The 24,320-nt window shown below is 42.4% G+C and overlaps 1 long non-coding RNA gene across 4 annotated transcripts in view; it reads left to right on the forward strand.

Annotated features, from left to right (window-relative positions):
• Window positions 1-24,320, forward strand: part of LOC119521582 — a 317,896-nt gene that overhangs the window by 281,576 nt on the left and 12,000 nt on the right. For 2 of the 4 annotated variants that reach the window (XR_005214378.1, XR_005214379.1), the window contains exons 5-6: window positions 15,472-15,516; window positions 17,262-17,759. This is a non-coding gene — a long non-coding RNA (uncharacterized LOC119521582). Of the gene's footprint in view, window positions 1-15,471; window positions 15,517-17,261; window positions 17,760-24,320 lie in introns of those variants that run through there. The other 2 variants (XR_005214380.1, XR_005214381.1) reach the window with 2 other exon arrangements.

The raw sequence follows: 24,320 nt of genomic DNA on the forward strand, positions 1-24,320 counted from the left end.
CTTTTCAAAGATCCAACTTTTTTTTAAATACGGTTTTATTGAGATATATTCATGTACAACACAATCATCCATGGTGTGCAACCAGCTGTTCACAGTACCATCTTATAGTTGTGCATTCATCACCCCAATCTATTTTTGAACATTTTCCTTACATCAGAAAGAATCAGAATAAGAACAAAAAATAAAAGTAAAAAAGAACACCCTAATCATCCCCTCATCCCTCCCTATTTTTCATTTAGTTTTTGTCCCCATTTTTCTACTCATCCATCCGTACACTGGATAAAGGGAGTGCAATCCACAAGATTTTCACAATCACACTGTCACCTCTTGTAATCTACATTGTTATACAATCATCTTCAAGAGTCAAGGCTACTGGGTTGGAGTTTGGTAGTTTCAGGTATTTACTTCTAGCTATTGCAATACATTAAAACCTAAAAAGTGTTATCTATATAGTGCATAAGAATGTCCACCAGAGTGACCTCTCAACTCCATCTGAAATCTCTCAGCCACTGAAGCTTTATTCTGTTTCATTTCGCATCCCCTTTTTGGTCAAGAAGATGTTCTCAATCCCATGATGCCAGGTCCAGATTCATCCCCAGGAGTCATATCCTGCGTTGCCAGGGAGATTTACACCCCTGGGATTCAGGTCGCACGTAGTGGGGAGGGCAGTGAGATCACCCACCAAGGTGGCTTACTTAGAGAGAGAGGGCCACATCTGAGCAACAAAGAGGCACTCGGGGAGACTCTTAGGCACAATTATAAATAGGTTTAGCTTCTCTCAAAGAACCAGCTTTTGTTTTTGCTGATTTTCTATTACTTTTTTGTTTTCTATTTCATTTATCTCTCCTCTAATCTTTGTTATTTCCTTCCTTCTGCTCACTGTGGGTTTAATTTGCTCTTCTATCTCCAGTTCTTACAGTTTTGAGGTTAGGTCTCTGATTTGAAGTCTTTCTTCTTTTGTAATATAAGCATTTAGAGCTATAAATTTCCCTCTCAGCACTTCTTCGCTACATCCCATAAGTTTGGATTTATTGTATTTTCATTTTCATTCACCTCAAGATATTTACTAATTTCACTTCTGATTTCCTCCTTAACTGTGCCGTTTTGAATGTATTATGTCCCTCAGAAAAAGCCATATTCTTTGATGCAATCTTGTGGGGCAGACATTTTAGTGCTGATTAGATTGGAATTCTTTGAGTGTTTCCATGGAGATGTGCCCCACCCAACTGTAGGTGATAACGCTGATGAGATAATTTCCATGGAGGTGTGGCCCCGCCCATTCAGCGTGGGCCTTGATTACTGGAGCAGTATATAAGCTCAGACAGAAGGGGCCAGCTTGCTACAGCCAAGAGGGACACTTTGAAGAAAGCACAGGAGCTGCAGATGAGAGACAGTTTGAAGACGACAGTTGAAAGTAGACTCTTGCTCTGGAGAAGCTAAGAGAGGACAAATACCCCAAGCGCAACCAAGAGTGACATTTTGGAGAGAAGCTGGAGCCTAGAGAGGAACGTCCTGGGAGAAAACCATTTTTGAAACCAGAACTCTGGAGCAGACGCCAGCCACGTGCCTTCCCAGCTAACAGAGGTTTTCCAGACACCATTGGCCATCCTCCAGTGAAGGTACCCGATTGTTGATGACTTACCTTGGACGTGCCTTCCCAGCTAACAGAGGTTTTCCAGACACCATTGGCCATCCTCCAGTGAAGGTACCCGATTGTTGATGACTTACCTTGGACACTTTATGGCCTTAAGTCTGTAACTGTGTAACCAAATAAACCCCTTTTATAAAAGCCAATCCATCTCTGGTGTTTTGCATTCTGGCAGTGTTAGCAAACTAGAACATTAACCCATTGATTCTTTAAGTGTATGTTGTTTAATTTCCACATAATTGTCAATTTCCCCTTTCTCCCTCTGTCACTGATTTCTAGTTTCATTCTGTTATGGTTGGAGAATGTACAGTGTATGATTTCAATATTTTTTAATTTATTGAGACTTGTTTTGGGACTTAAAATATGTTCTATCCTGGAGAATGATCCATGTGCCCTTGAGAAAAATGTATATTTTGTTTTTGTTGGGTGCAGTGTTCTATATATGTCTGTTAGCCTTGATGGTTTATTGAATTATTCACTTCCTTATTCATCCTCTGACTAGATGTTCTATCCATTATTGAGATTCGTGTGTTAAAGTTTCCTATTATTAATGTAGAACCGTCGGGGTCTCCCTTCAAATCTGTCAATATTTGCTTCATATATTTTGGGGCTATGCTGCAGTTGCATATATATTTTTATCAATTACATCTTCTTGTTAAATCTTCCCCTTTATCACTATATAATGACTGTCTTTGTCCCTCCTAGCCATGTTTTACTTAAAGTCGATCTTTATCCAATATTAGTATACTCTCTTTTGGTTACTACTTGCATGGTATATATTTTTCCATCGTTTTACCCTCAACCTGCTTGTATCTTTGGCTTTAAGATGAGTTTCTTGCAGACAGCATTTAGTAGGGTCTTGCCTTTTAATCCATTCTGCCAATCTCTGCCTTTTGCCTGGAGAGTTTAATCCATTTGCATTTCAAGTCACTACTGATAATACAAGATTTTCTTTTGTCAAAGCCTACTTTTATCTTTATTTGCTTTTTTTGTGTTATACCATATTCAGTGCCCTCTCACTTCTATCAGGGTATATTTTTCATCTACTTTCCTTGTGGTTGCCATGGGGTTAAATTTTAATGTCTTAAATAGATAACAATCATATTTGGTTTGATGCCAACTTAACTTCACTAGCACACACATATTCTTTTCCTATACCCCTCTGTTCCCCTATCATTTTTTGTAGTTGTTACCACTTATATCTTTGAACATTTTATGTCCTGGATTTCTCATTAATTTTCATACACTTTACATTTTAGCAGTTGTAGGAAGTAAGATGTGGAGTTACATCCCAAACAATACAATAAATAATACTGGCATTTATAATTACCCAGATGGTTACCCTTACTTCAGGTCTTTATTTCTTTATGCTACTTTGAACCAGTGTCTAGCATCCTTGCCTTTCCGTCTGAAAAACTCCCTTTAGCATTGCTTGTAGTCCAGTCTAGAGGTGGTGAACTCCCGCAAGCTTTTGGTTATCTGTGTCTTAATCTCTACCTCATTTTTGAAGGGCAGTCTCACTGGATATAAAATTCTTAGCAGGAAGTTGTTTTCCTTCAGCACTTTAAGTATTTCAACCTACTTTCTTCCTGCCTCCATGGTTTCTGATGAGAAATTGGCACTCTATCTAATTGGGGCTCCTTTGTACATAATATTTTGCTTTTCTCTTGCAGCTCTCAGAATGCTCTCCTTGTCCTTTGCATTTGATAGTGTAATTAATATATAATAATATATTTTATAATTATATAATATATATTATCCTGTTTGGTGTTTTCTAAGCTTCTTTGGTGTGCATATTCATGTCTTTTGCTAAGTTTGAGAAGTTCTCTGTCATTATTTCTTTGACTATTCCTTCTGCCCCTTTCTTTCTTCTCCTTCTGGGGCTCCAGTAATGTGCATATTCATGCACTTGATGTTGTCCCATAGCTGTCATTTGCTATTTTCACTTTTAATATTTTTTTCTCTCTGCTTCTCAGCCTGACTCATTTCAAGTGTCTTGTCTTCAAGTTCACTGATTCTTTCTTCTGCCAGCTCCAATCACTCTTGAAACCCTCCTTGGCGTTTTTTTCATTTCAGTTACTGTGGTCTTCAACCCCAGTATTTCTGTTTGGTTCCTTTTTAAAATTTCTGTCTCTTTCATGACGCACAGGGATGAGCCTGGCCCTGGCATCATGGGATTGAGAATGCCCTCTTGACCAAAAAGGGGGGAAAGAAATGAAATGAAATAAAGTTTCTGTGGCTAATAGATTTCAAATAAAGTCAAGAGATCATTCTAGTCTCAAGCATCTTCCAGAGCTTTAAAAAAGTTTATTCTGTCCCCCTTTTTTGCTTTTTTTTTTTTTTTTTTTTGATGTTTCTAAGGGGGATGTACACTAGCACCTCTTACTCTGCCAACTTGATGATGTCACTCCAGACTTAATAATAATGATAACAATAATGATAATAATAACAGCAACAAAGATTATCGAGTGACTTCTCCATGATACTCCCTGAGGATTTATCAAAACACATAAAGCATCTGTCCTTGGAAAGAAAGCATATAATGGAAAAATAAATAATTTCAAGTACTGATAAGAGGAAGAAAGAAATAAAAATAGGACCATGTGATAGAGAGCAACAGGGCTACCTCAGCTAGACTGGTTATGGAAGGCCTCTTTGAGAAGGTGACTTTTACATGGACTCATGAGTGATGAGAGGCACCCAGCCAGGCAGAGAACTGGGGGCAGACAAGCCAATGCAAAGGTCTTGGGGTGGGTATTCAGGGAATAGGGAGGAAGCCACATACCTGGAAAGGTGAGAGAGAGGGAGGTGGGTGGAGGGGATGAGGCCAGGAGGCTGCTGGGTCGCATCACTCAGGACACCGTGAGCCATTGAGAAAGTTAGGGGTGAGTAGTTGCCATGAAAAAAACCATTGGAGCTATTGAAGCAGGGAAGGACATGATTTGAATTTCATTGTTTTAAAAGTCACTCTGGCTTTTCTGAGGACAGTGGGCTCAAAAGGGCAAGCACGAAGGCAGGGAAGCTAGTAAGGAGGCTGGATGGTCGTCAGGTTGGGGACAGTGGGAGAGATTTGAGCAAAGGCAGTCATTGAAAGCATAGGCCTCTTGTGATTTTCAGTTATAATCACTTTAGGATTAAAATGATACCCAGAAGGATTAAATTACCATTTCTAAGATTATTGTCCCACAACAGTGATGGGATGTGTTGTATTAAACAGAGTAGAAACTCGATAATTGCCTAGCATCAGTTCACAGATAATGTATTCTACCAGGTGTGTGTTGTTAACAGGTATTGTCCTTGTTTAAGAGGGCTCCATCAATTAGTTATCTGTTTTGATTGGCTCGTGGAAAAGATAGCTTTAATAGGGTAGACTTTTCACAAATCAAACTGTTACTGTAATAGAGCTTTCAGGGTGTGAATGCTTTCCAGGACAGGAATATAAGGCCAATAACAGGTATAAAAGGTGTATTTCTGGGGACACTTGGTCCCTGCTGCCCATGACCCTTGCCAAGCTCCTCTGGAGGACTGGCGTGAAGGAATGTGAGATGGCGCCTGATGGGGTTGCATGGAGGCTCCCTTGTGTGTCTTGGGACAAGGCTAGGACTGCAGGCAGAGCAAGCTCAGCATCGTGGCTGGACGTCAGGTGGGGTGCAGGCATGTGAGCCATTCCTGCCCAGGCACTTCCCCAGAGACCTCATACTGCTGCGGGGAAAGGGTGGAATGCAGGGAGGGGTGCTATGTGGGCAAGGGTGTTTGCCCCACCTTGTGTCACTTGGGCCGTATAATCCAGCAGATCCAATCATGCTGTAAGTGTCCATGGCAAATTGTTCTAGTTTGCTAATGCTGCTGGAATGCAAAACACCAAAGACAGATTGGCTTTTATAAAAGGGGTTATTTGGTCACACAGTTACAGTCTTAAGGCCATAAAGTGTCCAAGGTTACACATCAGCAATCAGGTACCTTCACGGAAGGATGGCCAATGGTGTCTGGGAAACCTCTGTTAGCTGGGAAGGCATGTGGCTGGGGTCTGCTCCAAAGTTCTGGTTTCAAAATGGCTTTCTCCCAGGACGTTCCTCTCTAGGCTTCAGCTTCTCTCCAAAATGTCACTCTCAGTTGCTCTTGGGGCATTTGTCCTCTCTTAGTTTCTCCGGAGCAGAAGTCTGCTTTCAATGGCCATCTTCAAACTGTGTCTCATCTGCAGCTCCTCTCTTCTCAACTCCTGTGCTTTCTTCAAAGTGTCCCTCTTGACTGTAGTTTGTCTTCAAAATGTCACTCTTAGCTGCACTTCAAAATGTCACTCACAGCTACACCGAGTTCCTTCTGTTTGTCAGCTCATTTATATGGCCCCAGTGATTTAATTTAGGCTCACCCTGAATGGGCAGGGCAACATCTCCACGGAAGCTATCCAACCAAAGTCGTCACGCACAGTTGGGTGGGGCACATCTCCACGGAAACACTCAAAGAATTACAGTCTAATCAACACTGATACTTCTGCCCACACAAGATTACATCAAAGATAATGGAGTTTTGGGGGACATAATACATTCAAACTGGCACACAAGTAGAAATGCTGTCTGCAGCCTTTGGTAGGCCCCAATTGGAGAATCACAGCACAGACCCTTGGAGTTTTGGAGCAAAGCCCTGTCATCCTCTGCAGATAACTAATCTTTTGAGAAACAGCATTTGGCCTGCTACTGTGCATTAGGAGAGAGCACATGCTTAACCATGGGCCACCAAATTACCATAAGACCTGAGGGCCCATCATGAATTGGGTGTTGTTTGACCTGCCAAGCCATGAAATTTGGCATGCGCAGCAGCACTCCATCATGAAATGGAAGTGGTATATACAAGATAGGGCTTGAGTGGGTCCTGAAGTAAGTTACATAAGGAAGTAGCCCAAATGCCCATGGCCCCCACTCCAGCTACATTACCTTCTCCTTCCCAGCCCACAGCTGTGACCTCTTGGGGAATTCCTTACAGTCAGTTGACTGAGGAAGAGAAAACACTCAGGCCTGTTTTACAGACGTTTCTGCATGATATTCAGGTACCATCCAAAAGTGGACAGTTGCAGCAATGTAGCCCCTTTCTGGGATATCCACTGGGTGAAAGGAGGTCCTCCCAGTGAGCAGAACTTGAGCAGTGCACCTGGTTGTTCATTATGCTTGGAAGGAGAAATGGCCAGAGGTATATTTGTATACTGGTTTATGGGCTGTGGCCAATGGCTTGGCTGGATGGTCAGGAACTTGGAAGGAATCTGATTGGAAAATTGGTGAGAAGGGTTTGGGGGAGAAGTATGTGGATAGATCTTTCTAAGTGGGAAAAACAAGAAGATATTCATATCCCCTGTGAATGCTCACCAGAGAATGACTTGAGCAGAGGAGAATTCTAATAATCAAGGGGATAGAATGACCCATTCTGTGGATACCAATCAGCCCCTTTCTCCAGCTACTCCTGTCATTGCCCAATGGACTCATGAACCAAGTGACCATGGTGGTAGGGATGGAGGTTATGCACGGACTCAGCAACATGGACTTCTAATCACCAAGGCCATCCTGTCTACAGCCAGTGCTGAGTGCCCAATCTGCCAGCAGCAGAGACCCACACTCAGTCCCTGAATGGAACCATTCCCTGAGGTGATCAGCCTGCTACCTGGTGGCAGGTTGAATACACTGGACCACTTCCATCATGGAACGGGCAGCATTTTGTTCTAACTGAAGTACACACATACTCCAGATAAGAGTTTGCCTTCCCAGCACAGAATGCTTTAGTCAAAACCACCATCAGAGGTGTGGAAGCAGGTTGAAGGCAGGCCAGAGTCACGCTCTGAGAAGGTGCCAGCTGGGTCCAGCTGCCCCAAAAGAGTGGCGGTCTTATGCAAGACCCTGGGTGATGTCAGGAAATCTTTTTTTTGGGGGGGGTGGGGTGTATCATTCGTCTCTAGATGGGAGAGAGGGGTGTGCATTCATGAGTTTAGTATGGGTAACACGGTGTGAAGAGGCCAGATCTCAGCTCCTCACCTGGCTCTGGACCACTTACAGCAGGTGTGTTGCTGGCACAAATGGAGGGAAAGTCTCCTCACTCCCTGTTTTGCCTTGGCTTCTTCACCTGTTAAGCAGGCAGATCACTGCCTGCCCTGAGTTCAGTGAGGTTAAAGGGGAGCTAGAGCAGGATGGGTGTGTGCACTCACACGGGGCCCAGGAGGCGCCTCATCGCAGCACGCGCTCTTTGGGTGTTCTCTGAGTTAATAGCAAAGTGGTCGGCCCGTAGCCGATTGTTAGCCCAGTGACTTTTCTTTTGTGGATGACACCTTCTAACGAACCTGAATCGGGGTCCCTGCGGCTGCTGTGGGCATGGCTGTCCCCTGAGCAGACCAGGTCAGGACCGCCACCACTCCGAGGCCACAAGAGGCCAGAAGGGGAGGATGGTAAATAATTGTAAACCATCGTGAAAAGAACGAAAGTATACAAAAGTGGGACACTATCGCCAATAATCCTCACAATTATCGATGCATTTTTATAAGGTTTTTGTATAATTTTACGTGGGTTTTTGTGGTGGTTGTTTAGCATTATTTCATAAACATGTCCCCAATATCACTAGATACTCTTTACACCAAGTAGTTTAATTACCATTTGATATTCCAGCCAATACATATGCCATAATTCACCTGACCAATCCCAAATGTTGGATACTTAGGTTCTTTCCAATTTTTCACAACCTAAATAACACTGCAATCTATATTTTTGTGCATAAATCTTTTATCTACATCCTGATTAGTTCTCTGGTAGATTTTTAGAAACATGATTACTTGGGGATAATGCTTCACTCTTTTTAGATGTTTGCTGCAGGGTGGCAGGTGGATTCCCGGAAAGGCTGCACCCTTTGACAGCCTTGCCTGGCCAGTGGGTACACCCCTTCTCTCTGCACCTAATCCACTTCCTGCATCATAGCAGTGCTGGTGCGTGCTGGCTAACTCCATAGGGAGAAAATGTTTAATGAGCATCACTCCTGAGACAGTCACTGCTGACTCCACTGGTGGCTGTCATGGAAGCCAAGGTACTGCCAGCATGGGACTTAGAAGCCGGAACTGAAGAGACAGAGCAAATCCCAGAGACTGAGGCAAGCCCTCCACACCATTCCAGGCCTGCTTCTCATAATGCAGACTGGCAAGGGGACTGTTTGCTGCTCAGCAAGTGCCGTTTGTGCTTAGTGCCTTATAGGTTCCTAAGGATGTAAAGGGGGAGACTTTTCAGGGGTGTGGAAAAAAGGCAGAGGCAGAGCTGGAGAAGGGGAATTTTGGGTGCCTGGCATGGGGTGAGGCACCCAGCCTCGCACCTCTGGGGGGCTCTGAGCCTGGCTCTGCCATTTACATCCATGCAGTCTGGAGCACACTGAGGAAACTCACTGGGCCTCAGTTTCCCCACTGGTCACATGGGGGTGATAATAGTCACCTCCCAGGGTTGTGGTGATGATAGAGGTTAGGGATAGCAAAGTGCCAGACCCCAGGTGACAAAGAAGCACAGAACGTGCCAGCCTCTTGCTCTCCCTTTGTCACCCCCAGAACCAGCAGACACTCCTGTTCCCGAATGGCTTTACCCAGCAGGCGAGGGGTAGGGGCTGGGGCGTGGCCTCTCCCCACCCATCAGCAGGGTGAGAATCAAGGTGGTGTTTGCAGTGCCCACAGAGAGCATCACAGACCCCGAGAGTGGTCTCTCTCAGGAGCCCTGAATCCCCTGCACCCCCCATCCCTGAGCAAGAGACACTAAGAGACACCCCCAGTCTCATCCTTTGTGCTCGTGCTCCCAGAAACCCACCCACCTCCAAATGTCTGCTCTCCGGAGTCCCCACTTTGCTTTCCCGGTGTTCATTTTCAGGAGTAGCCCTCATCTTAATATATTCAGCAGACATCTGAGCACTGTGCAACCCTGATGGGTGGTGAGCAAGGCAAATTAGCTAAAAGATGATTGATTGTTTTTTATGCTCAGTTTTATCTTCAACCTTTCCTAGCAACGTGCTCTACCAGAGCAATAATTTCTTCTTCCAGGTATTTTCTAGTATCGAGATTGCACATCTATTTACAGTTGCCTGGAAGCCCCATAATTACAGTACAGTCCAAGTACCCATTTTCTTTCCCCGACCACAAATAGGGATCAATCGCATTTTAAATGACTGCTCCGGGCCCGCTCCTGATCGTGACCTTTGTAAATGATTAGCGCTCACCTCTGTCTCCGTCTGCCCAGAAAAGGCGAGCGGGCAGAGCTTTCTAACTGGCATTTAATCTGGAGATGCGCCAAAGATATTTGAGGTGAAACCGGCAATGAGCTGCCAGTAGAGAAAGTGCTTGTGGACTTTCTCTCTGCCCCACAGACACTTCCTGTGTGTTCAGCATGCCCCTCTTCTTTGGTTAACCCCTGGGGTTCTGGGGACGTCTTTGCTTTGAGCCTGTAGACAGAGCTGCACTAAGCACCCTTCCAGGCTGGTTCCCAGGAACAGGAAAGTTACCTTCACAATATCCCAGGACGTTTCAGACCTGCATATAAGAATTTTTATTTGCTAGAAAGAAGTTTCTTCATTTTGTTTTGTTTTAATTGCTGAATTTGATCTCAAATGCTTAGCTTTAGATTGTGAAGCTGGAGAAATCTGAAGGGTAAATATTCTTAGTGGAGAAGTTGGGGCCAGGACCTGCCTTGGGCTCTGATTTAACTGCCCAAGTTATCCTAGGAGCTGGGCTTTCTGTTGCAGGATAGAGGCAGCTGCAGAGTTTGAACCACTCCAAGACCCCCAGTGCTGCTCAAGGGCAGGTGGCTGAAGCCCTGCACAGAGCTCAGCTGGAGCTCGGGCCTCCCTCGGTTCTGGGGTGTGGGTTGGGAAGGCTCTTTTCCACCGACCTCTCCCAGAATCACACACACCTGCTTGATGGCCATAGGCTATGTGGAGGGCAAGAGCAGTAGTGTGTGTGTGTTGTGAGATAGAGCATCTGTGACTGCTAACTCCACCTCGGTTTCATTAATTGCTGTTTTTAGGGATGAGTTTGCTGTCTTCCTCTGTGGTCAGCTGTTGGTTATACCATTTAAGCACACTCTTGTTGGCCTTATTCTATGCCATAGCAAAATGTTTCCTCCTGGGTGTTGATTGGGTCTTTGGATGGCCTGTAGCTGGCACTCTCTTGGGTTTCTTTTAGAATCTCTGAGCTCAGCGTGGCTGCACACTGGTTCTCTCTATGCCTTCCCTTCCCTCTCCAGCAGGGCCAGTCACCCTGGGACCCAACCTTCCTTCATGCCTTTGCATTGGCTACAGCCACACAATGCCCCAGAACATCCCATAATCACCCCACCACCACCTTCCTTGTCCTCCTCCATCCAGCCCCACCTCCTCTGCACAGGCTTCATGGCTATCCCAGGCAGCAGCAGTGCCCCCAGGGTACCCGAGCATATCTTTATAGACACTGTGGCTTCTCATGTTGTTCTGGGGAAGTCTTGTCTCCCTGCCAACCCATGAGAGTTCTCTTTGGCTCTTTGGTCCTGGAAATAGAGGAGGAACGCTAAGGAGGAGTTGAGATGTGCTGCCCAGCCGATCCTTGTCCCATGGTTGGCCTGTGAGGGTCTGTCTGCGGCACAGCTGCTAACAGAACTCTTATCAAAGCATCAGCGTTGCCCAGAATTGGAAGCCATCTTCCAGAATTTAAGATAAAAATCACAAGTCAAGGCTTCAGCAAACCACAGTGTTGGCATGCTACTAGAAGTCTCTGGAAGGTCTCATAGCTGAGCTTGTGCTCAGCCCCGTGTGTGTGTTGACAGTCGTAACAGTAACTTGGAAAGGGAATTTGAAAAACAACTTTCTTCTGTCTTTGCTACCGATGCAGAAACAAGAGCTGGCTCAGATGAGGTCGAGCCTCGGCAGGCGGCAGTGCTGGAAAACCCAGAAGCTGAGCTCACCTGAGCTCCCTTCTCCAGGTGGCGAGGAGAGCACCTGCCTGTGTGTACAATGCCCTGTATGTCCAGTGACTGAACATTTTACTCTATTTGGCCTTTGAAATACAGCAAAAACGAAGTGCCACATGTTTCTTTTGTCCTCTTCCTGTCTTTCTAGAACAATGGAGCGTACATCCTCAGCGGTTGGAGCTGAAGTAGACAGGTCTGTGCAGTTGCCATAACTGGGTTTTAACATATAAATTCTAGTAAGCTCCAGTAACGTGAACACAGAATATTTCAAGATATTTCTCTTATAGTACATCCCAGGATTACAATTTGAAGCAATTGATTTAATTCCCAAATACTGTGTCAGTGTGGAAACGTGAGAAGCGTTTTGTGTGCTGAGAGGATGGGTTCTAAAATGTGTCTGTGGGCAAAGCAGCAGATCGGAGCCTGAAGCCAGGGTTCACGAAACCGCCAGCCTGGAACCCCGTGACCTCATTAACCATGAGGCCCAGGTACTGTTTGGGACGGTAAACCATCTCAACTGTGCATTTTTGTTTCCAGAGTTACCTTTTGTTCATTCCCTGAAGACTACACTTTGCTGATTTCAGTTTAGTTTATTTTCCCACTATTTACATGTGTACATGTAAGTGTTTTCTAAGATGCTTACATTAGTGTCATGTTTTGCAGATGATGTGTAACAGTAGGATTTAGGTGAGAATCTTTAGTGCAAAATCTATTGCCCCTGGTAATGAAGGAAATGCACTGTAGTTGCAGTAAGTTATGATAATTGATCCCACCACGGGCACATTGTATCTCTTGAATTTCACCTTTGTCTTGGCACATATAGTATTAGTAATTATTCTAATTAAAATAATGGCCTGCATTTTTAAAGTGTGTAATTTGCACTTAAAGTCACTGTTTAACCTCTACGGTAATGCCACTTTTGCATAGTTCAAAGAAATGCTGATCCCACAGACATCCAAAAGACGAAGTGAAGAAACAGGGTCTACTTGTGGGAAGAGAGTGTAACCCTTCTAGCATCCTCTAGGATATTCAGTCAGGAATCTGTGTCTGTGAATGACGACTGGTTGGTTGGGGGTTTAGTTGGTCATGTTTTCTAATTTTTTTGAGTCCTTATGTAAAGAAAGGAAAAAGCAGTGCCTAAGTACCCCAAGATTCTGGAATAATTGACCTATATATCATGTAAATGTAGTATAATCTCATTCCCAGACCAGAAATTATAAAATACATGGTCTTTTGCCTCTGGCTTCTTTCATTTAGCATAATGATTTCAAGATTCACTCATGTCGTAGAATGTATCAGTACTTCATTTCTTTTTAACACCAAATGATATTCCATTGTATGGATATCCCACATTTTATTTATTCATTTCTGTTATAATCAATCTAAGGATTACAGTTCAAAGCAGTTGATTTAATTCCCAGATATTATGTCAATCTGGAAGCATGAATTGAGGGACATTTGGGTTGTTTCCACTTTTCGACCATTATGAATAATGATGCTGTGAACATTATGTACAAGTTTCTGTGTGGACATGTGTTTTCATTTCTTTTGGATATATACCTAGGAGTGGAATAACTGGATCATATGTTAACATTTGAGGACTATCAATTCTGTTCCACACATCTATATTTATCCTTATGCCAATAACATACTATCTTGATTACGGTAGCTCTGTAGTATGTTGCAGAAATTGTGAGTTTAGTTCTTCTTTTTCAATTGTTTTGGCTACTCCGTGTCCCTTGAATTTCCATATGAATTTCAGTATCGGCTTGTTACTTTCCGCGAAGAATTCAGCTGGTATTTTGATAGGGATTCCACTGAATCTGTAGATCAATTTGGGAAGTATTGGCGTGTTAACAATATTAAGGCTTCCAATAAGTCTTTCCATTTATTTAGGTGGAGGAACATTTTAAGTAAGTTGTATCATGTCACTCCCCAACTTAAAGCCCTCTAATGGTTTCCCCTTGTATTCAGAATAAATCTTAACTCTAATTCTGGCCCAAGTTCTGCTTGATCTTGCCTTGCCTCTCTTCTCCACCTCTCCTGTTCCTCTCTCTTCCTTCCCCGAAGGCTTCAGCTATCCTGGTCTCTTCCCTGACCTCTTCAAGCCCTTTCTTGCCTCAGGACCTTTGCATTTGCTGTTTCACCTCCCAGAACTTCCTTCCCTCCTATCTTCACGGCTGGCTTCTCCTCATCATTCAGATCCCAACTCAGGATCACCCCTTTAGAGGCACTTTTCTTGACGACCACCTCTAACCCCTGCCTCACTTTAGATTGTCACTAACGCTATTTTCTTTATGGCATTCTTTGTCCTGTGAAATTATCTTGCATACTTACTTGTTGTTTTATTGTCTCTCACTGCCTGAATGTAAACCTAATGATGAGAGATTGGTGGCCTGGTCTTCTTGTTCACACAGACCCCTTACATTTAGAGCTGTGCCTGCCGCTTGGAAGACCCTCTACAAATACTTGTTGAGTGAACAGTGGGCACGTGTCTGTTAGAAACCTGGTGCGTACGCAGGCACAGACCACATGTGTTCATGCCTTGAGCGTGTTCAGGATTTGGGAAACTGATTTGAATCAGAGGACTCAGAAGAGTAATCCCACTTTGCACCCCTATATCTGGGTTTGGTGTCCCTGCAGAGACTGCATCTCTGGTCACCTGGTCATGGTTCACAGGTGCCCACAAAGACCTCTGTTGTCCTGCTGTGTGTGGCAGGCAGAGCCCTTTCTGAGTAACAGGCTCTGTGCCACCCCACCACTGTTCCTGTCTCCGGGACCTTGCTCCTGCTCCCTTCTCTGATTCCACCCCTTTAGATAGGACCTCTCATTTCTTGTAAATGACCCCAGGAGGTTTAGGGACAGAAGCATCCTTGAGAGGTCATGCTCTCTGAGCAGAGAAGGCATGGGGACCCTGGTGTGGCTGGTCTTGGCTGTGATCACCAGTTTTCCTGGGCGTCTGGAAAAATGTCTTCCCATTTGAGGTCCCTCCTTTAGTCATTGCGGTGGGTCAGCAGAATTGGTAGGCATCAGAGCCCTAGGTTTCTCCACCACATGGGGCTAAAATGATGGCAATGTCTGGACCATGCTGGGAACCTGGCCTTGTCAGGTGATTGGACCGCAGTAGGGTCATCCCCCCACCTTACCCAGAGGATGCCAGCGTGCCTCCCAGCACCCCACCCCCCATGCACACCTCCTCAGAACCTTCTTCCCATCCTCTGTCCTGCTCTTCTGCCTTCCCCAGTGCCTTCGTCTTCTGGACTTCCACTGTCACTTCTCACTGATCAGGGATGGCCTGATCTTGCTCATTCTCCTTGCATTCTTGCCTCCCATGCCAGAATACAAGGCTTCTCGGGGCTCTTTCCTCATCTGTCTCTGTGCCTGTTCTAGTCCCAGGTGATGCAACCAGAGAAAGTAAATGCTGAGAGAGCAGGTCCCCGAGAGCAGCCCTGGCCTGAAACGCCACTACCAGGGGCTCCAATTTTGTTGCTTTTGCATCTCAAACAAGTGAGACTCCCACAGAAAGCAACCCCTGCTGAAGCTGAGTTCACAATAATAAATAACAAACCACCAGGAGGGAGAGTCAGCAGATGCAACAAACTGGAGAATTGGGATCCCCAAAACTGGAAATAATAGAACAATCTGAAGAAATTCTAAAATAAGTATGTTTAAAATATTTAGAGATAATTGAGTATTGATCACTTTACTTTTCTGTATGTTTGAAACAGATTATAAATTTTAAGAAGAGAATCAAAAAAGGAGGGAAGTCAACAGTTTAAATGAAAAAGTGACAGGAATTTTAATTTGAAATTAGTTAATATGTCTACACCTACTAACCCACACCTTTTGTTCTGCCCTCCCTTCTTGGTAATCCATGCTATATAGAGCCAGTTTGCAATCCAGGAGGAAAAGGAGTCAACAGTCATAGTGGTATGTTATAATCTTCATTCAAAACTTCTGAAACAGTTGGCATGTAAGTATGCCTTGTCAAACAAAAATTCAAGGATTTATTTCTCATGAATACATAAGACGGGTATGAATTTTCTGTTTGCTCTATCAGAGGAAAGTAAATGGATATGTATGACTTCACATTCACTTCTACACTAGCAGCCAGACACTTAATTTCTCTGGGATGTTATTCATAAAGAGAAGTTCCTTGTTGCCATGGATTTCTGCTCTTAAATTTTGTTTTGTTTTGTTTTGTTTTACTTGCCTTTTCCAAGACCTAGCAAAGCCAATCTAGCTGAGAAATAAATGATGTATTTTTAGTTCTTTGAATGTTTTTTCATGAATTCTTTTCCTCTTTTGGCCAACTGGACCATCAAAAGCATTTTAATCCTAAGGATGGAAAAGGAAAAGGGCATTTTCTGGGCCACGATTACCCCTTATCAGCTAGAAGCTTGGGCAACCCCAGGAAACAGGAAGCTCTTATTCTCATTTATTGGTTTTTCTATTGCTTTTCAGACATACCAAAATCACTTCTGACTTAGAACATTTAAATAGGGTTCTCTGGGTTCTCCTCCTTGATGGAGAGGGCTCCTGAGCCAGAAGCTTGGAGTCCTCCCTGACTCTTCCTCCCGTTCACCCTTCCTCCAGTCACTTACCAGTCCTTTCAATTCTACCTCCTCAGTATATTCCAAATGGAAGGTGTATTTCTCCCTGAATAGGTTGGGGGCTGCCTTAGAGATCAAAAGACCCAGACCCAGGAGGTCTTTGCTCCAGGCTCATGGACTATCCCAGTCCCACCTCTGAGCCCCACCTGTGTGCAGTGACACAGAAATATAACTGGTACATAAACCCTCCTTGGACACTCTCTTTTTCTTGAATTCAGATGCAAAGAAACAACAATGCAATGGAAAAAAATGAACTGAAAACAAGTAATGATTCCAGATTATCTCTCATTCCTTTTTCCCTTAACTCCCCATAACCCTGCAGAAGAATGAATCTACCTTCTCTTCTCTGGGGCCTGTTCTGTTCTCCTCCATTACTGGGGTTGGTGGGAATGACTGAGGAGGGAGACAGAAGAGGCCCTTCCTCCTGAGCAGGAATATGTGCCTCTCTCCTGAATGCGACCACCTCCTCGCATGACTGGGAAGGAATCAGGAAAGATGAAGGGGAAGCAGAAAATCCTTAGGGCAGAGATCCCTGGCATTTATGTCTGAAAACGTAACTTGGCATCTGTAATGGTTATGAATATTTTTTCCTTGTTTTGTTATGAGTATGTTTATATATCTCATATATCTGATAAAGCAAATATCTTTGTTTTCTTCCTTATCATATCCCTTATCATATAACATAAGTTGTATTGACTTTATGCCATAATATTTAAGTTATAGAATATCAAGTTTAGGAGTGAATATTACCCAAGAACTAGCAGCCTCTTCTGGGAAAAGAGTTAGTGCATTTCTGATTGTACACAGAACAGTTGAGTATTAGGTGAAAATATGACTGTTATTGTTGTTATTTAGAAATTAAGTGTGGTTTAAGCAGATGTGTACTGGTGCCAAGTTGACAAGGGGTGGACTGTGATGGTTAAGTTCACGTGTCAACTTGGCTAGGTTTTGGTGTCCGGTCGTTTGGTCAGTCAAACACTGATCTGATTGTTACTATGAAGATATTTTGTGGACTTAAATTATCAGTAAGTTGATTGCACCTATGGCTGATTTCATCTACAGTCAACCAAGGAGATTGCCTTCAACCATGAAAGAAAGGCAGAGGGAACGTGGAAGAGAAGAGAGAGGCCAGGAGAGGCTACCAGGTGTATTGCTATGTGACAGAGGGACAAAGGAGCACCAGCAGCCAGCCCCAGAACTCCAGTCTTCAGGAAGAAAACGTCGTCCCAATGATACCTTCCTTGATTTTGGCTTCATCCTAGCATCAAAACCGTGAGCCAGTAAATTCCCATTGTTTAAGCCAACCCATTTCATGTGTTTGCTTGCGCAGCCAAGGAAACTAAAACAACATTCATCTCACCCACCACACTCGTTCATATTTTCAACTGTAATCCCAACCTTTGATAATTTATTATTTTCACTTGGGTGTCCCAAATGTTGATGTTCTAGTTCTACCTCTTGGGGTTTACAATTAAAAAGAGTTCTCAAGTGCCTCCCAGAGTTCTCCTTGTTATAGTCAAGGTCCAAGTCAGTTTCTGGACATTTCAAATGAATTCTTAGCATCAGACACAAACAGGAGTTGATTAGGTTCTGGGGCGCTTGCCAAAACTACTTTGAACTGTAGAGATAAAGATGATCAATTTTCTCTCAATCTGTCCATCTGGACACTTGACCAGTCTAAAAGCCAGAACACTGTCATTCTTGTCTACCTGAAAGCCAACAGCGATGGTTCTGAGGTTCAGATGTCTTTGGGGCCTTTCTAGGTAACCCTTCGTGTTCCAGGCTGCCAGCACTCACTGAGCCTAGTCAGGCAGCATGTGCTTGTCACAGGGATGCTAGATTGCAGAGCTCCTGCTCATCTGATGGGGGAGGGGTGGGCAGTTTGTCTGCCCTCCGTGAGCTCAGGCTCTTTTTCTTTAAAGTGACTTTTCTGAATGAACTTGAAACCGTTACAAGATTCCTGCAAAAGCCAGGAGGTAACTTTCACCTCTCCAGTGGTGTGCCGCAGATGTTTTCTGTTTGCCTAGTTTCTTTCCAATAGATAACCACCCTTTTGAGGAAGGCCAGAGAACAGGAGCCAATTCTTCTTCCTTTTGTCATTTTCACCTGGAATTTTTTTCCAGTGACAATCCGTAGTGCTCAAGGCATACTGGGCCAGGCAAGAGCTCAGGTCCGAGACAGAGGTGGAAGTTTTCTTCTGCCTTACTCTGGGTTTCCTCAAGAAAAACATAGGTTGGCCATTTAGTTCATCTTATTTTTTAAAAATTCAGAGATCATTTTATTACTTTGAAAGCCAATTACATTGATCCATTGCCACATTTCTAGATCCAAGTATTAAAGGAGAAAATTTTCAGAGTTGATTATATTTGCATGTAAAAATATTAAGAAAAATATGTAGGTGAGGGTAGCAATCTTACAGTCTATTTCCGAAGCACTCAGAAGCCATGTTTTTAGGCATTGCAAAGCTTGAGGGATTGCTTCAGTGAAACTGCATCTTCACATGCATTCAGCAATGACTGACTCTCTGTGACCAGGAATGGAGGAGCAGATTATTCAGGTACTATTAGGGAGGAATGACTGAGGGCAGCACCCCCGGCAGCATTGCCCTGACTAACACAGCTTCCCAAATGTATCTTGCCCTTTCACACAACCTCAGTCTACCAAGTGCCTCTATTAGTGTTGCAAATGAGCATCCAAGTGACCACAGGAACCAACAAAATGAGTGATGATTATTTCTCTAACATAATATCAAACTTTTTAAACTCCAAAGACAATTTTTAATAAGCCTTTGGTTTTAGAATAGTTTTAAATTTATAGAAAAATTGCAAAGATACAGAATTCCTATATACACCACACTCAACTGCACCTATTATTAATATTTTGCATTAATATAGTGCATTTGTCAAAATTAATGAACCAATATTGATACCTTATTATTAACTAAAGTACACACTGTATTCAGATTTCCTTTTTATTACCTAAAGTCCCTTCTCTTTTTGTGGATCCCATCAGGATACCACATTACACTTAGTCATCATGTCTCCATAGCTCCTCTTGGCCAGGACAGTTTCTCAGATTTTCCTTGTTTTTAATGATCTTGTAAGGTCTGAGGGGTACTGATCAGATATTTTGTAGAATGACTCTCAGTTGGGATATGTCTGATGTTTTACTTATGGTGAGACTAGTCTATGGGTTTTGGGAGGAAAACCACAGAGGTAAAGTACCATTCTCATCCCGTCATATAAAGGGTACATGCTACCAACATGACTTTGACTGCCTGAGGCTATGCGTTGGATTTCTCCACTGTATAGTGACTTTTCCCCCCATTTCCATACTGTACTCTTTGGAAGGATGTCAATATGCTTAAGGAATAGGGAGTGTTATATTCTACCTCTGCAAAGACAGAGTATCTACATAAATTATTTGGAATTCTTCTGCACGGGGGATTCGTTTATCTCTCCCATTTATTTATATATCAGAATGGACTCATGGATATTTATGCTATACTTTGGGTTAAAATCTAATACTATGGTTCCAATCAATGAAAACTGGCAATGTAAGATGCTCCAGTATGGCATGCCCTCACAGAATCTTTGAACAACTAGCAAAAAGTGGCAGGACCATCTTTCTCAGAACTTAGAAAAGAATTAAAGGTTTGCACTAACTGGGCTGGTGCTGAATCAAGAAAACACGTCTTTTAAAAAAACTTAGGAAAAACTTGTGGCACCCTGGCCGGCCCCACCTCACTGCAGTGTGCAGCCAGCCTTCACTCCCATTGTGGGTCTCTAACCCTGTTTCAGAGGGAGCAGAGTAAACCCTATGTGCACACAGCAGTGCTTGTATATCTGTGCCATTCTATCAGATGGAAGCCCGAAAGACTGAACCAGGACATTCTTCTCTGACTTACCCTCCCAGAACTTGCCCAGCAGGCAGAAGCAGGTTGTGGACAGGTACTGCAGTTTAAGAGACAATTAAGTCCAAGTGGCACGGGGCAAAGATTATCTGCTTTAAGTCATGCAATAGAGCACCTGAGTGGGGGGGGGGGTCTATTTCATAAGGAGTACAAGAGGCATTCAAATTCCTGTATGTGGAGAAATTCCTGAGGCCACAAGCAAGCACAAGCCAAGGACAAATTTGGTCTCAGAAAAGACAGGGAGGAGGCTAAACTTCATGTTCCTCAGGCTGGTCTTCTTTATAGGAGGGCTAAACTCTGAAGGAGAGCACCAGCTAATCTGCAAAGACAATGAAAGGTATTTATTTTGCACTGGATTGTTTGTTTTTGTTAGCAGCTGGCACTCAAGGAAATCTCTGTCATATCGCTAGCTGGACACAGACTTAAAGAACAGATAACTCAGAAACTAAATCCCAGAGTTAACACTATAAAATATTAAAATGTACAGTGTGCAAAAAAAAGTTTACAAGACAAGCAAAGAACAGGAAATGATGGCCCATCCAAAGGAAAAAGATAAATATCCAGAATCCATCAACAAAGAAGAGCAGACTTTGGACACACTTGACAAAGACTTTTAAAAAATGATCCTCAATATACTCAAAAATAAAGGAAAACACAGGAAAAGAACTAAAGGATATTACAAAAAAATGAATGAACAGTATGCTAACCTATATAAAGAGATAGAAATTTTAAAAAGGAACCAGACAGAAATAATGGACTTGAAGACCATAATGGCTGAAATGAAAAGTTCCCTAGAGGGTTTCAAAAGCAAATGGGAACTGGCAAAAGAACTTGAAGACCAGACAATTGAAATTATTCATGCTGAGGAGCAGCAAGAAAAAATAACGAGTAAAAGTGAACAGAGCCTAAGAGACCTATGGGAGCCCATTGAGCATATGAATATATATTATTAGAGTCCCAGAAGGAGAAGAAAGAGAGAAGGGGACACAAGGAATATTAAAAGAAATAATGGCAGGAAACTTCACAAATTTAACATGGATTTGTACATTCAAGAAGCCCAATGAAATCCAAAGAGGATAAACATAAAGAGAACCACATCCAGACACAGAGTAGTCAAACTGTCAAATGACAAGGACAAGAAGAGAGTTTTGAAAGCAATGTGATATATATAGGGACTCCCACTAAGATTAAGTGCTTATTTCTTATCAGAAACCATGGAGACAAGAAGACAGTTAAAATTCTGAGAGAAAACAATTGCCAGCCAAAAATTTTATATCCAGCAAGACTGTATTTCAAAAATAAGAGAGAGCACAAACATTGAGGACTGGAGATTTGACGTGCCCAGCCCTCTATCACAGGACTTGCCCTTATGAAGCTCATCACTGCAAATGGGAGGCTAAACCTGCTTATAATTGTGCCTAAGAGTCTCCCTGTGAGTGCCTCTTTGTTGCTCAGATATGGCCCTCTCTCTCTAGCTAAGCAAAGTCAGCGGGTGAACTCACTGCCCTCCCCCCTACTTGGGATCTGAATCCCAGGGGTGTCAATCTCCCTGGCAACATGGGATATGATTCCTAGGGATGAATCTGGACCTGGCATTGTGGGATTGAGAACATCTTCTTGACCAAAAGGGGTATGCAAAATGAAACGAAATAAAGCTTCAGTGGCTGAGAGATTTCAAATGGAGTCGAGAGGTCACTCTGGTGGACATTCTTATGCACTATATAGATAAAACCTTTTAGGTTTTAATGCATTGGAATAGCTAGAAGTAAATACCTGAAACTATCAAACTGCAATCCAGTAGCCTTGCCTCTTGAAGACAATTGTATAGCAATGTAGCTTATAAGAGGTGACAGTGTGATTGTGCAAGTCTTATGCATCACACTCCCTTTATCCAGTGTATGGATGGATGAGTAGAAAAATGGGGAGGGGGGTGTTTTGGGTGTTCTTCTTTACTTTTATTTTTTATTCTCATTCTGATTCTTTCTGGTGTAAGGAAAATGTTCAAAAATAGATTGGGGTGATGAATGCACAACTATATGATGGTACTGTGAGCAACTGATTGCACATTTTGCATGATTGTATGGTATGTGAATATATATCAATAAAATTGAATTTAAAAAATAAGAGATTAAGACATTCAGCATAAAGAAATAGACACCTCTGGTAAAGGTAGCCATACAGGTAATTATAAAGGCCAGTACTATTGTAATTTTTTGTAAATAACTCCACTTTTACTTCCTATGGGTTGTAAAATGTAAATGCATAAAAAGTAATGATAAATTTATGCTTTTGGACATACAATGTATAAAGTTATAACTTGTAACAAATACAACAAAAAGGTTGGAGGACAAAGGAGTAGGTATCAAATCAAACATGACTTTTATAGACTTAGAATGTTAAATTTAAGCCCCATAACACCACAAAGAAAATATATGAAAAATATATACACAAAGAAATGAGAAGGGACTCAAAATGGTAAAGTGCAAAACCAAATAAATATGAAAGTAGGCATTAATAGAAGAATTGAGGGACAAAAAAAAAGTGTAAGATTTACAAAGACTAAAGAGCAATCTGGCAGAAGGAAGTCCTGTATTATCAATAGCTACTTTAAATGTAAATGGCCTAAACTCACCAGACAAAGGCAGAGATAGGCAGAATGAATTAAAAAGCATGATCCAACTGTATATTGTTTACAAGAGACTCACTTTAAATTTGAAGACAGAAGGAGGTTGAAAGTGAAATGATGGTAAAAATATATATATACACCATGCAAATAGTAACCAAAGAGAGTAGGGATAACTATATTAATATCAGATAAAATAGACTTTAAGTCAAAAACTATTACAAGGGACAAAGAAGGTTACTATATTCTGATAAAGGGGTCAATTCAACAAGAAGACAGAAATTATAAATAAATTTATATAAATACATATATATATATATGGTGGCAGAGCACCAAAATATATGAAGCAAATATTGACATACTTGAAGGGAGAAATAGACAGTTCTATATTAATAGTGGGAGACTTCCATACACCTCTTTCACAGAAGATAATAAGACTTTAATGATACTCTGAACCAACTAGACCTAACAGACATGTACAGAGCATTTCACCCGACAGCAGAATGCACATTCTTCCCTAACTCACATGGATCATTATCCAGGATAGACCATAAGTTAGGTCACAAAAGAAGTCTCAATAAATTAACATATACTGAAATCAACAATATATCTTCTCTGACCACAATGGAATGAAGCTAGAAATCAAGTAAAGGGGAAGTGGTTAAACAATGTACCCATAAACAACTGGGTCAAAGAAGAAATAACAAGGGAAATATTATCAGGCAAATAAAAACAAAAACACAACATGTCAAAACTTATGGGATGCAGCAGGGGAAGTGCTGAGAGGAAAATTTATTGCTCTTAATGCTCATATTCAAAAAGAAGATCTCAAATCATAGAACTCACCTCACAACTGGAGGATCTAGTAAAAGAAGAGCAAACTAAACCCAAGGGGAGCAGAAAGAAGAAAATAACAAATTTTATTTTTAATTTTATTTTTTTAATATTCATTTTATTGAGATATATTCACATACCACACAGTCATACAAAACAAATCGTACTTTCGATTGTTCACAGTACCATTACATAGTTGTACATTCATCACCAGAATCAATCCCTGACACCTTCATTACCACACACACAAAAATAACAAGAATAATAATTAAAGTGAAAAAGAGCAATTAAAGTAAAAAAGAACACTGGGTACCTTTGTCTGTTTGTTTGTTTGTTTGTTTCCCCCGTTTTTCTACTCATCCATCCATAAACTAGACAAAGGGGAGTGTGGTCCTTATGGCTTTCCCAATCCCATTGTCACCCCTCATAAGCTACATTTTTATACAATTGTCTTCAAGATTCATGGGTTCTGGGTTGTAGTTTGATAGTTTCAGGTATCCACCACCAGTTACCCCAATTCTTTAGAACCTAAAAAGGGTTGTTTAAATTGTGCGTAAGAGTGCCCACCAGAGTGACCTCTCGGCTCCTTTTGGAATCTCTCTGCCACGGAAGCTTATTTCATTTCCTGTCACATCCCCCTTTTGGTCAAGAAGATGTTCTCCGTCCCACGATGCCGGGTCTACATTCCTCCCTGGGAGTCATATTCCACGTTGCCAGGGAGATTCACTCCCCTGGGTGTCTGATCCCACGT

Source organism: Choloepus didactylus, chromosome 27, assembly GCF_015220235.1.
Source record: "Choloepus didactylus isolate mChoDid1 chromosome 27, mChoDid1.pri, whole genome shotgun sequence".
Lineage (NCBI taxonomy): Eukaryota > Metazoa > Chordata > Mammalia > Pilosa > Megalonychidae > Choloepus > Choloepus didactylus.